Source organism: Eriocheir sinensis, chromosome 2, assembly GCF_024679095.1.
Source record: "Eriocheir sinensis breed Jianghai 21 chromosome 2, ASM2467909v1, whole genome shotgun sequence".
Taxonomy (NCBI): Eukaryota; Metazoa; Arthropoda; class Malacostraca; order Decapoda; family Varunidae; genus Eriocheir; species Eriocheir sinensis.
The window spans coordinates 31,046,993-31,059,492 of record NC_066510.1 but is presented as its reverse complement, the minus strand read 5'-3'; the positions used below and the strand labels follow the sequence as shown (position 1 = coordinate 31,059,492).

The window sequence follows — 12,500 nt, the reverse complement described above, 5'->3', positions numbered from 1 at the left end:
GTGAGGTTCCTCTGGTAAACTACCTTGATGTGGCGTGAGGTTCTTCTGGTAAACTAACTTGGTGTGGCTTGAGGTTCTACTGATAAGCTAACTTGTTGTGGTTTGAGGTTCTGAAGGTAAACTAACTTGGTGTGGCTTGAGGTTCTACTGGTAAACTAACTTGGGGTGACTTGAGGTTCTTCTGGTAAACTAACTTGGTGTGATTTGAGGTTCTTCTTGTAAACTATGTAACTTGGTGTGGCTCGAGGTTCTGTAGGTAAACTGATTTGGTGTGGCTTGAGGTTCTACTGGTAAGCTAATTTAATGTGGTTTGAGGTTCTGAAGGCAAACTAACTTGTGGTTCTAAAAAGGTAAACTGACTGGACGTGACTTGAGGTAATAAAGGAAAGCTAACTGGACGTGACTTGAGATTCTTCTGGTAATCTAACTGGTATTTAGACGCGGCAAGACACGGAAGGGAACAAAACATGACTGGCTTGAGAAGTGGCATACCGTACCTACATGTCGACGAGGCCTGACTGGACAACGAGGGAAAACTAACGAATCTCACGACTAGAAGATAATTGAGCGCGGAACTGAACACGGCAGCGGCGGCGTGATCCTCCCTCTGCTGTGACTTGTAAGAATAGAAGGATTATAATGGAAGAAGAGAAGGCTATTGATGGGAAAAAAGTTGAAATACTGATGTGTTGACGAATACTGGCAAACAAAAATGACAGTCGGCTTAGTCTCATGGGAGGAAAGTACACACACACACACACACACACACACACACACACACACACACACACATTGAAGCACCACACACACACAAACACAAACACAAATCAAACGTAGAAGACGGATAATGACGGGAAAAAACAGGAGAAATATTGATGCGTTGACGAATACTAGCAAACAAGAATAACAACCGGCTTATTCTCGAAGGGAAAAAAAGTACACCCACACAACCACACCCACACACCTACATATACACAAATCGGTTCGAACCCACATTCAAACCCTGCGCTCTACCACCTGATGCTGCGCCGGCCACTCACGCAACACCTGAGCGGCGATGTGGGGCGAGGTGTGAGTCCCCAGTCAGGTGGAGGGAAGGCAAACAGAGCCACACTACCCCACTCCTTCCCTCTGCTTCTACGCCCCTGTCCCCCTGCTCTCCTCCCACCTCCTCCCCCGCCCCTCCGCCGACCCCTCCTTTGATGTGGGTTAGTGCTATGAGGCCACGAGATCAAGAGACAGACAACGTAACAATAGGAGCTAACTACTTCACTATAATAATGAGCTAATTGGTTTAAACGAGTGATTAGTGTAATGTTGGGATGAGAGAGAGAGAGAGAGAGAGAGAGAGAGAGAGAGAGAGAGAGAGAGAGAGAGAGAGAGAGAGAGAGAGAGAGAGAGAGAGAGAGAGAGAGAGAGAGAGAGAGAGAGAGAGAGAGAGAGAGAGTGTGAGTGTGTGTGTGTGCAGCATCACGCCTTCCGTATATATGCTTTCACGCGAGGGTTTTACTTGTCTGTCTGTCATGCTCGTCTCCGTGTGTGTGTGTGTGTGTGTGTGTGTGTGTGTAGCGCGGGAGGAGTCACTCAACAAACACGTTTAGAATTTCATGTTGAATCTGTAAAGCCTCGAACCTATTGTTACACACACACATACACACACACAAAAAACAACAACTAAGGTGTAAAAAAAGAAAAAGAAAAGAAAAGAAAAGAAAATATTCCTTGCTTTCAACTACTGTCAGTGTAAAGAGAAATAGACGAAATAATAGAATAAAAACAATAAGATGTAAAAATATAAAAAGATAAGAGAGAGAGAGAGAGAGAGAGAGAGAGAGAGAGAGAGAGAGAGAGAGAGAGAGAGAGAGAGAGAGAGAGAGAGAGAGAGAGAGAGAGAGAGAGAGAGAGAGAGAGAGAGAGAGAGAGGCAGGTATAAAGAGTGTGTGTGTAAGGAGAGGGGGGGGGGGGGGCGTAGACGAACCCTCACGAACTATAGCCCCCCAGTGTTTTCCTATCGGCCTGGCTCGTGCTAGTACACAAGGAAGAAAAAAAAAAAAAGAGAAAATACACAAATGAATGGAAAGAGAATCATGCCACGCTCTATATGGCATGACTGGAAGGGTTGGATAAGTGGGTAAGTGTGTAACAGTAGTAGTCGTAGTAGTAGTAGTAGTAGTAGTAGTAGTAGTAGTAGTAATCTTTCAATAGTCAGTTCTCGTATTATCTCCGTTTTCTTTTCATAATTTATCACTGACTCGATAAGTAAAAAAAAAACGAAAAAAAACCGGCCTACGTAACTTTGCCCAAGAAAAAAAAAAAAACTCAGGAAAACGGCATATGAAGAAAACGAGAAACGACAACAACAACAACAACAACAACAACAAGCAAAGGTATGTGTGTGTGTGTGTGTGTGTGTGTGTGTGTGTGTGTGTGTGTGTGTGTGTGTGTGTGTGAACCAAGGAACCCATTGTTTGCATACCTGTTTGCCTCTGAGCCTATCTGCGTGTGCGTGTATGTATATATGTATGTATGTATGTTTCCATGTGTGCTACGTTACATACACGACCCAAACAGACAGACACAAAGAGAGAGAGAGAGACAAACAAACATCTCGGGGTAATGTTAACAATAATCACTGTTGTGTCTCGAGGAAGAAAAGTCGTTCGTTGGGAAGAAAGAAAGAAAGAAACGGTCCATAAATTTCTACATTACAATGGCTCACGAAAGTACTCATTTGTGTGTGTGTGTGTGTGTGTGTGTGTGTGTGTGTGTGTGTGTGTGTGTGTGTGTGTGTGTGTGTGTGTGTGTGTGTGTGTGTGTGTGAAGGGGAGGAGGTGAGGTAGATTATCAGCCTGTGCAAAGTAGTAGTAGTAGTAGTAGTAGTTGTAGTCACGCCGTCAGGAAAATGTTCGAAGACCCAGAATGCGAGGCGGTGCTGATGGTGGACGCTGCTAATGCGTTCACCAACATCAACAGGGAAACAGCACTGCACAACATCAAAATCAAGCGCCCTATATTCGCCCAATATATTGAAAATACATACAAGGAACCTGCCAGACTGTTCATCAGCAGTCATAATGACCAACGACCTGGAGACCCGGTGGCCATATAATCCTCAGAGGGCACCACCCAGGGCGACCCAGTGGCCATGGCAATGTTTGCCCTGGGAATGCTGAAGTTGCAGAACATCATCCGCCATGAAAACATCAACGTCAAACAGGTGACCTATGCGGATGACCTCACCGGGGTAGGAAAGTCTGCAGACCTCAGGAAATGGTGGGACCTCGTCAATGAACACGGCCCTAAAATAGGGTACCGTCCCAACGCCACGAAGTCTGTGGTGATTGGAAAACCAGAGGCATACGATCGGGCCAAAACCGCATTCCAGGGCAGTAACGTGAAACTGTCAGTGACTGGCGAAAGACACCTCGGGGCAGTCATTGGAACAGCTGAATACAGAACCGAATATGTGAAAACAGCTGTAAAGCGCTGGGAGTCCGAATTGCAGAGGCTGAGCGAGATCGCCAAAGCAGAACCGCAGGCAGCCTATGCAGCATTTACGTACGGTGTCAAGCATAAATGGAACTACCTCATGAGGACAGTTCCTGATGTTGCTCCGTTACTAAAACCTCCGGAAGATGCTATCAGAAACACCTTCATACCGGCGATAGCAAATGGGAGATGTCCCAGCGACCAGGAGCGGAGGTTGCTGGAGTTGCCGCCAAGAATGGGTGGGCTCGGCATCACCGACCCGCAAAATCTGACAGAGTCTGAATTCGGAAAGTCATTCCGAATCACAGCCTCCTTGACCGGATATATTATCAGCCAAAATGAAAGGGGAGAAGACAACCCGCAAGATATTAGGTCACTAAGGAATGAAATCTCCATAAACAGAGAAGAAAAACAGACACTCTGAGTGACCTAATGAGAGAACTCCCAGAAGACACAAGGAGGAGGACAGATATTGCACAGGAAGTGGGCGCTTCAAACTGGCTAACCACACTACCTATCAGGGCAAAAGGCTTCAACTTAAACAAAAAAGAATTCACTGATGCCCTTGCCCTCAGGTATGTCTGGCCAGTGGATGGGCTCCCAAACATGTGTAACTGTGGCTCACCCTTCAACCAAAACCATGCCATGACATGCAAGAGAAGAGGTTTCGTCTGCATGAGACATGATGAAGTGAGAGAAGTAACAGCTCAAATGCAGAAAGAAGTCTGTCACGACGTGACTGTGGAACCCAAGCTGCTCCCTCTGCAAGGCGAACACCTCGCCAGACGCACCGCTAATGTTTCGAACGAAGCACGAGTGGATGTTAGCGCCAGAGGGTTTTAGACTCGTGGACAAAGGGCATATTTTGACATAAGGATCTTTGATCCCATGGCCCATTGCCACAGAAACCTGACCCTTGATGCAACCCACAGATGAAACGAACAAGAGAAGAACAGAGCATATGAAGAAAGAATACAGAATGTGGAACAGGGCTCCTTCACCCCGGTAGTATTCACGATGTCAGGAGGGATGGGACCAAGGGCGCAGAGCTTCTACGCAAAACTCGCCGAAACACTGGAGGATAAGAAACAGCAGCCAAGAAGCAGTGTGGTCGCCTGGATGAGATGCAGGCTGTCCTTCTCCCTCCTGAGTTCAGCCTTGGTCTGCCCGAGAGGAACCAGGTCACCTGCACCCAAAACCACCCGCATTGCCGACCTGGACTTTGAGGTGACGGTGGTTGATAGTCGTATCAACCACAAGCTCTGTTAGCTTAAGAAAAATATGTTTAGTAAGGTTTGTAATACTAAATAAAGATGGTTGTCGGCCACAGTCATTGGCGGGGTGGGGCCAATGAATTGCTTTGTGAAAGGATATGAGAAAATATACCGCTCACAACGCAACTCTAATAGATGGAGGCCTATTTAAAAAAGAAAGTAGTAGTAGTAGTAGTAGTAGTAGTAGTAGTAGTAGTAGTAGTAGTAGTTGTTGTTGTTGTTGTTGTAGCAGCGCTGATGACGGTAGAACTGTTGATGGTATTTATAGCTGTAGTAATCTCTCTCTCTCTCTCTCTCTCTCTCTCTCTCTCTCTCTCTCTCTCTCTCTCTCTCTCTCTCACACACACACACACACACACACACACACACATTTTGCGGTGGGGGTATTTTGTGGTGCGGTTTCTGTAATTCGATTTTTTTTCCATTGCGGTGCGGGCATTCTGTGGAGTTAGGCGGGGAGATGAAATCAGAACCTTTGGCGGCGCAGGAAGGACCTCACTAACACAAGGGCACGTAGGGCATAAAACGTTGGGAAGGCTTTTGTTCTCCCTTCTAATCACAGCTAATTACGATGAAGGTGAAAGTTAATAATATACACAGTGAGACAACTATGATAAAAAGATAATGGTTGGTATGAGTCTTGTGGTGTTGAGGGTAGATAGCATAGGTACGGAGTAGGAGGAGGAGTGATGAATGTCATGGAGAAACAATATATGGATGTAGTGATGACATACTAACGCGGAGGGCAAGACACACCTGAACGCTCTCTTACCTGGCCAAAACGGAAGCCGAGGGTCAGCGGGCGTCAGCACCTGTGGATGGAATGTAATTGATTAGGCGCTGATTGATGGAGTGGAGGGGTAGGGGGAATAAAGAGAGAGAGAGAGAGAGAGAGAGAGAGAGAGAGAGAGAGAGAGAGAGAGAGAGAGAGAGAGAGAGAGAGAGAGAGAGAGAGAGAGAGAGAGAGAGAGAGAGAGAGAGAGAGAGAGAGAGAGAGAGAGAGAGAGAGAGAGAGAGAGAGAGAGAGAGAGATAGAGATAAAAATAATAATAATAATAATAATAATAATAATAATAACAACAACAACAATAACAACAATAATATGCAGAGCCTACCATCACCTTTACCAAAAAGTTACAGGCAGATGAACAATGACACAATACACCGGAGATTTCAGTGTTTATTCCTGGCTCTTCAGATATGATATGTACTAATCCTGTCCGAGAGCTTCTCTCAGCGGGATCATACTTCTTGTTATTCCATAAATATATAAATATCTCTGATATATATATATATATATATATATATATATATATATATATATATATATATATATATATATATATATATATATATATATATATATATATATATATATATATATATCCCAAAGCCTTGACCAGTGGCCAAACACAGCAAAATAAATAAATAAATGAATAAATAATACAGAAAAAATATGATGAAAAAATCCGATTTTAATAAACGAAACGATTTTTTTCATAAAAAAACGGATTGTTTTGGCAATGCTGCAATAAACAAACTTCAGCACGACGCTTCAAACAAATGAGGGAATGAGAGACTGACAGATAGACTGACAACAAAACACACACACACACACACACACACACACACACACACACACACACACACACACACACGAGTCAAGAGCCTCAGGAAAAAGACAATTACACTTTCCGGTTTTCCTTGTTGCAGGTATAGAGCGATCGGCTGAGTCACCTGTCACGTGTGTGTGTGTGTGTGTGTGTGTGTGTGTGTTGGCAGGTGACCACAGGCGGACGAGTAACGGGAGTCATCATGCTGCACAGATTGTCTCCCTCCCTCCCTTCCCTCCTCTTTCTCCCTCCCTCCTCCTCTCCTTTCCTCCTTCCCCTCTAATCCTTCTCTTTATTCCACCTCCTCCTGTCTTTCCATCCTTACTTTCCCTCTTTCCATTTCTATTTCCATCGCTTTCTCCCTCTCTTCTTCCCTCCCTTATCTCCTCTTGTATCTTCCTTCCTTCCCTCCCTTTCTCTCTCCTTTCCCCTCTAATCCTTCCCTTAATTCCACTTCCTCCTCTCGTTCCTTCCCTTTCTCCGTTCATGCTCCCTTTCCTAAATATTACAAGAGTAGGAGGAGGAGGAGGAGGAGGAGGAGGAGGAAACATGGAATCGTTGATGCATATGATAAAGAGAAGGGGTCCCAGCATTGATCCTTGCAGTACTTCACTAGTCACATTGGGAGGAGGAATAGGAGGAGGAGGAGGAGGAGGAGGAGGAGGAGGGGGGAGCAGGTAGGCAATGTCCACAGGTAAGACTGACCTCACAGCAGGTGTAATTATCTCCTCAGGTTACGGCCAGCACACAGTTTTTGGTCACTTCCGCCCCCCCCCCCAAAAAAAAAAAACAGTCTCTCTCTCTCTCTCTCTCTCTCTCTCTCTCTCTCTCTCTCTCTCTCTCTCTCTCTCTCTCTCTCTCTCTCTCTCTCTCTCTCTCTCTCTCTCTCTCTCTCTCTCTCTCTCTCTCTCTCTCTCTTCTTCCTTCCCCTCGTGGCGGCTCTAGTTATAGAAGGAAGAAGAGGAGGAGGAGGAGGAGGAGGAGGAGGAGGAGGAGGAGGAAGAGGAAGAGGAAGAGGCAGAGGAAGAGGAAGAGGAGGAGGAGGAGGAGTGAAGGTTTCCGGTATTACATTCACGGTCAGTGGGAGGAACCCTTCGTGTGTGTGTGTGTGTGTGTGTGTGTGTGTGTGTGTGTGTGTGTTGGGGGGATCTGATATGCACTCACCCACTTATCCAGTCACACACACACACACACACACACACACAGAATTACGTCATGCTTCCGGTTCAAGTGACACATCAGGGAAAACAATATGGGAGAGAGAGAGAGAGAGAGAGAGAGAGAGAGAGAGAGAGAGAGAGAGAGAGAGAGAGAGAGAGAGAGAGAGAGAGAGACGTACCCCACATCACTATAAAAGCCTCCTCCTTTGCAAACGCGCGCACACTTACACACACACACACACACACACACACACACACACACGGATTACATCGTACCCATACTACTACTACTGCTGCTGCTGCTGCTACTACTACTACTACTACTACTACTACTACTACTACTACTACTACTACTACTACTACTACTACTACTACTACTACTATTACTACTACTACTTCGACTACTACCACCACGACCACTACTACTACTACTACTACTACTACTACTACTACTGCTACTACTACTACTTCTACTACTATCGTCATCATCGTCATTATTTCATTATTTAGGGAAACACGTCATTTTCAGGAAGTAAAAGTGAGTTAATTTTGTCACGTTACACAGTGACCTGCTTCTGCCAGACGCGGCGCGCGCGCATACACACACACACACACACACACACACACACACGGAGATGAGATCGGGAAATAATATGCAATCATGTTTTTTTTTATTCCACGTTCTTAAAAAAAGAGAAAGAGCATTATTCACTAACGATGCTCTCTCTCTCTCTCTCTCTCTCTCTCTCTCTCTCTCTCTCTCTCTCTCTCTCTCTCTCTCTCTCTCTCTCTCTCTCTCTCTCTCTCTCTCTCTCTCTCTCTCTCTCTCTCTCTCTCTCTCTCTCTCTCTCTCTCTCTCTCTCTCTCTCTCTCTCTCTCTCTCTCTCTCTCTCTCTCTCTCTCTCTCTCTCTCTCTCTCTCTCTCTCTCTCTCTCTATATATATATATATATATATATATATATATATATATATATATATATATATATATATATATATATATATATATATATATATATATATATATATATATATATATATATATATATATATATATATATATATATATATATATATATATATATATATATATATATATATATATATATATATATATATATATATATATATAGAGAGAGAGAGAGAGAGAGAGAGAGAGAGAGAGAGAGAGAGAGAGAGAGAGAGAGAGAGAGAGAGAGAGAGAGAGAGAGAGAGAGAGAGAGAGAGAGAGAGAGAGAGAGAGAGAGAGAGAGAGAGAGAGAGTTAAACCTTAAAACGAAACTTTAAAGATCCGACTGAACTATTAATTGAACCTTTCGCAATGAATATTATCTTAACTCAGGAACTGAACTTAAGAACTGTCTGAACACTTAGAAGATTACGTTTTCTAATTGTCTTTTCTTGGGAGGGGGCGCTGACTCATTCACTCGATTTCTCTTCTTTTTCTGTCTCTCTTAATTTTTGCTTCCTCCATGGGCTGGTTTTTGTGTTAGGCCGTTCCTGGTATTTACAAGCCGTTTTCCCGTTGTGATTTTTTATATATTTGAGAAAACTGACCATAGACCAGAAAAAAAGAGCAAATAAACGGGAAACGTAGAGACTGGAACGTTTGGGGAAGGCGATATGAGCGGAGACTAATCATAGGAAGACATCGTCATTTCGAGCTCAAAGAAAGAAAAAAGGAGCGAGAGAGAGAGAGAGAGAGAGAGAGAGAGAGAGAGAGAGAGAGAGAGAGAGAGAGAGAGAGAGAGAGAGAGAGAGAGAGAGAGAGAGAGAGAGAGAGAGAGAGAGAGAGAGAGAGAGAGAGAGATTAAGAGAAAGAGGGAGAAAGAAAACAATAAACAGATGACAGACTTAACAAAATGAGTGGAGGAACGAGTATCAGTGAGATTAATAAGAAATATATATGAAAAAAATTGGAGGAAGTAAAGTTTAGTGAAGACGAAGAAGGTGGAAACAATAAGTATATGAAAGTTGTGTGTCAGTGAAATTAAGGTAAAATACATATGAAAAAAAAATACATAGGAGGAAAGTTTAGGAAGGAAATATGATAGAAATAGGGAAAAAAAGACATTGTTGATAGAAAATGAAATGAGAAAAAAGGAAATGTGTTTGTAAAGTGAACTGAAACATGAAAAAACAAACTTACAGGAAAATTCATGAAGGTGAAGTTTGGTAAAGAAGAAAAAAGACGAAGGAAGAATACACACAAAAAAGAACCATTTGAATATTTGAGATAGATAGATAGATAGATAGATAGATAGATAGAGAGAGAGAGAGAGAGAGAGAGAGAGAGAGAGAGAGAGAGAGAGAGAGAGAGAGAGAGAGAGAGAGAGAGAGAGAGAGAGAGAGAGAGAGAGAGAGAGAGAGAGAGAGAGAGAGAGAGAGAGAGAGAGAGTGTGCATATGATTGGTGGAAGCTTTTCTTTTCGAGAGAATGGAGGGCAAGACCTGTGTGTGTGTGTGTGTGTGTGTGTGTGTGTGTGTGTGTGTGTGTGTGTGTGTGTGTGTGTGTGTGTGTGTGTGTGTGTGTGTGTGTGTGTGTGTGTGTGTGTGTGTTTACAAAAAGAGGGCAGGCAGGAGTCACCACACCCATCACAACCACCACCACCATCACCACCACCATAGCCACCATCACAAACCCTATCATCATCATCATCATCACCACCACCATCACCACTACTCTGATGAGAGAGAGAGAGAGAGAGAGAGAGAGAGAGAGGCAAGACCTGTGTGTGTGTGTGTGTGTGTGTGTGTGTGTGTGTGTGTGTGTGTGTGTGTGTGTGTGTGTGTGTGTGTGTGTGTGTGTGTGTGTGTGTGTGTGTGTGTGTGTGTGTGTGTTTACAAAAAGAGGGCAGGCAGGAGTCACCACACCCATCACAACCACCACAACCATCACCACCACCATAGCCACCATCACAAACCCTATCATCATCATCATCATCACCACCACCATCACCACTACTCTGATGTGTGAGAGAGAGAGAGAGAGAGAGAGAGAGAGAGAGAGAGAGAGAGAGAGAGAGAGAGAGAGAGAGAGAGAGAGAGAGAGAGAGAGAGAGAGAGAGAAAATAAGAAAAAATATAAAGATCTCTGAGTCACAGCATAGAAGGGAGGAAGAAGAGGAGGAAAGAAGTGAGGGGGTGAATGAGAAGAGAGGAGAGAATGAAGGATGGAGAGATGGAGGTAGATAAAGAAAGAGGGAAATGGAGACGAAAAGAAGAGAGATGAATGATGGAAAAGCTGAATGACGGAGAGGTGAAGGAGGAGGAGGGAGAGAGTGAGTGAAGGAAGAAGGGAGATAGACGGAGACTGATGGAGGGAGAGGAAGGAGAGGGAGAAGGGGAGATTGGGAGGAAGAAATGGAGGAAAGGAGGGAGAGAAAGAGGAAAACGGAAGAAATATGAGGAAGGAAGGAAGGGAGGGAGGGAGAAGAGAGAAGGAAGGGAGGGAAGGGAGAGGAGAAAGAGGGAAGGGAGGGAAAGGTCTTTACGTGATGTCAAAAAGGTCAACACACACACACACACACACACACACACACACACACACACACACACACACACACACACACACACACGGGAGGGAAGGAAAAATACACGTTTGGATTCCGGTAAAAGTACAGTTGCCGGATAAGTGAAGCGTCATTTTTTTCCTTCCTTTTCTATTTATTTTCTTTCTTAATTCCTTTTTTTTTTTCTTTGACGTAGAGGAATTTTTTTTTGTTGTTGTTTATCCTTACTTAGAAATCAGGATAAGAAATATAAATACTGCCTCATTATACACGCACACACACACACACACACACACACACACACACACACACACACAAATACACACATACATACACATAGCCAAATTCATTATCAACTGGTTCTTATCAATATTACCCCCCATCTCTCTCTCTCTCTCTCTCTCTCTCTCTCTCTCTCTCTCTCTCTCTCTCTCGCACACATCCGGGTATAAACTGCTAAATAATTCCCGAGATAAGTAAATAATTAGGACGGATTGACTGATTATCTTCATCTAAGGAGATAACGACTTCCTCTCTCTCTCTCTCTATCTGGGGTGGGTAAAAAGGGGAAGGGGGGGTAGAAGAAGCGAAATGGATGGTGGTGGTGGTGGTGGTGGTGATGGTGGTGGTAATGGCGTTGGGGGGGGGGGGGGGGGGAATCTATATCAGCGGGGGTCAGAATCAGGAAAGGAAGGTTTGGGTATGAGCTTTCAGGCTGGGATCAGAACCTTTAAAAACTGGACTTAGAAGGATCAGAAGTGTTGGGAGGAGTTCAGCGTCTTTCCTCATTCTTTCTTTTCCTTTCCTTTCCTTCCCTTTCCTCTCTTTTACTTTGCTTTCCTCTCACTTCCTCTCCTCTCTTCTTATCTCCATTCGAGGCGCCTCCGTCACCCACATCGACTATTTCCAGAGGCCGAAAAGGAGATCAGTCTGGTTTTAACTCCTTGACTGCGCATTTCCTACAAGAAGACATCACCAAGCTACAGGAATGGAACAAAAAGTGGTTGCTACAATTCAATGACCTGGGAGGGGATATCCAGCACACCAATACCACATGGGAAACACTCCACCATCCACCACAGAGGCAGAAAAAGACCTGGGACTATGTTACCAGGCTACAAGTGAAGGGGAAATCTGTGCCAATCGCAGCGGACGGGTTAATGAGTGTTATTTTAGGTTCGTGCCACAGAAGAAGGGTCACACTACCACCCCCAAGGTCAGAACGAGAGAATAAGAACGGAGAGGAGAAGAGAGGAGAAGAGAGGAGAGGGAGTGAAAGGAAAATAGAGTAAAAGAAAGGAAAGGAAAGGAAAAGAAAGAATGAGGAAAGGAGACGAGAGTGGAGGAGGAAAGTAAAGTAAAGTAAAGGAAAGGAAAGGAAGGAAAAGAAAGGAAGAGGAAAGGCTCAAAACTCCTACCGCCTGATATCTTTAGGTTAGGTTAGGTTAGGTATAG

The 12,500-nt window shown here is 44.2% G+C and overlaps 1 protein-coding gene across 1 annotated transcript in view; it reads right to left on the bottom strand.

Moving 5' to 3' along the window:
* LOC127002686 (uncharacterized) overlaps positions 1-12,500 on the bottom strand; it is a 53,263-nt gene that overhangs the window by 16,810 nt on the left and 23,953 nt on the right. The window contains exon 2 of the mRNA XM_050868752.1: positions 5,536-5,575. The gene's annotated coding sequence lies outside the window, so the exon portion shown is untranslated. The remainder of the gene's footprint in view (positions 1-5,535; positions 5,576-12,500) is intronic.